A 2,195-nucleotide genomic window follows, 5' to 3' on the forward strand; every position below is an offset into this window, starting at 1 on the left:
AGATTCCGATGCTTCACTTCAGGTTTACAGTATCCCTTGGACCTTCTTGTTGACGATGAAACACAGAAATTGCATCCGAATTTAATACAAAAGGCACAATGCCGGCTTAAGTACAAGAGGACTGACACTCTAACTTTCTTTGATTTGATACTCTCCTGTGATTCCAGTTTTTTGATTCCGATGCTTCACTTCAGGTTTTCTGTATCCCTTGGACCTTCTTTTTGACGATGAAAGACAGAAATTGCATTCGAATTTAATACAAAAGGCAGAATGCCGACTTAAGTACAAGAGAACTGACACTCTAACTTTCCATGATTTGAACCTCACCTGTGAGTCCAGTTTTAGATTTCGATGCTTCACTTCAGGTTTACTGAATCCCTTGGACCTTCTTATTGACGATGAAACACAGATATTGCATCCGAATTTAATACAAAATGCACAATACCGACTTAAGTACAAGAGGACTGACACTCTAACTTTCTATGATTTGAACCTCTCCTGTGAGTCCAGTTTTAGATTCCGATGCTTCACTTCAGGTTTACTGTATCCCTTAGACCTTCTTATTGACGATGAAACACAGACATTGCATACGAATTTAATACCAAAGGCACAATGCCGACTTAAGTACAAGAGGAAACACACTCTAACTTTCTATGATTTGAACCACTCGTGATAGGCCAGTTTTAGGTTCCGATGCTTCACTTCAGGTTTACTGTATCCCTTAGACCTTCTTATTGACGATGAAACACAGAAATTGCATCCGAATTTAATACAAAGGAGACAATGCCGAGTTAAGTACAAGTGGACTGACACCCTAACTTTCTATGATTTGAACTTCTCCTGTGAGTCCAGTTTTAGATTCCGATGCTTCACTTCATGTTTACTGTATCCCTTGGACCTTCTTATTGTTGATGAAATACAGAAATTGCATCCGAATTTAATACAAAAGCACAATGCCGATTGAAGTACAAGAGGACTGACACTCTAAATTTCTTTGATTTGAACCTCTCCTGTGATTCCAGTTTTAGACTCCGATGCTTCACTTGAGGTTTTCTGTATCCATTGGACTTTCTTATTGACGATGAAACACAGAAATTGCATCCGACTTTAATACAAAAGGCACAATGCCGACTTAAGTAAAAGAGGACTGACACTCTAACACTCTATTATTTGAACCTATCCTGTAAGTCCAGTTTTAGATTCCGATGCTTCACTTCAGGTTTACTGTATCCCTTGCACCATCTTATCGACGATGAAACACAGAAATTGCATCCGTATTTAATACAAAATGCACAATGCCGGCTTAAGTACAAGAGGACTGACACTCTAACTTTCTATGATTTGAACCTCACCTGTGAGTCCAGTTTTAGATTCCGATGCCTCACTTCAGGTTTACTGTATCCCTTGGACCTTCTTATTGACGATGAAACACAGAAATTGCATCCGAAATTAATACAAAAGGCACAATGCCGATTTAAGTACAAGAGGACAGACACTCTAACTTTCTATGATTTGAACCACTCCTGTGAGGCCAGTTTTAGATTTCGATGCTTCACTTCAGGTTTACTGTATCCCTTGGACCTTCTTATCGACGATGAAACACAGAAATTGCATCCGAATTTAATACAAAAGGCACAATGCTGACTTAAGTACAAGAGGACTGACACTCTAACTCTCTATGATTTGAACCTCTCCTGTGAGTCCAGTTTTAGATTCCGATGCTTCACTTCAGGTTTACTGTATCCCTTGGACCTTCTTGTTGACGATGAAACACAGAAATTGCATCCGAATTTAATACAAAAGGCACAATGCCGGCTTAAGTACAAGAGGACTGACACTCTAACTTTGTTTGATTTGAAACTCTCCTGTGATTCCAGTTTTAGATTCCGATGCTTCACTTCAGGTTTTCTGTATCCCTTGGACCTACTTTTTGACGATGAAAGACAGAAATTGCATCCGAATTTAATACAAAAGGCACAATGCCGACTTAAGTACAAGAGAACTGACACTCTAACTTTCCATGATTTGAACCTCACCTATGAGTCCAGTTTTAGATTTCGATGCTTCACTTCACGTTTACTGAATCCCTTGGACCTTCTTATTGACGATGAAACACAGAAATTGCATCCGAATTTAATACAAAAGGCACAATGCCGACTTAAGTATAAGAGGACTGACTAATTTTGTATGATTTG

This window comes from Schistocerca americana, unplaced genomic scaffold (genome assembly GCF_021461395.2).
Source record: "Schistocerca americana isolate TAMUIC-IGC-003095 unplaced genomic scaffold, iqSchAmer2.1 HiC_scaffold_59, whole genome shotgun sequence".
Classification (NCBI taxonomy): domain Eukaryota; kingdom Metazoa; phylum Arthropoda; class Insecta; order Orthoptera; family Acrididae; genus Schistocerca; species Schistocerca americana.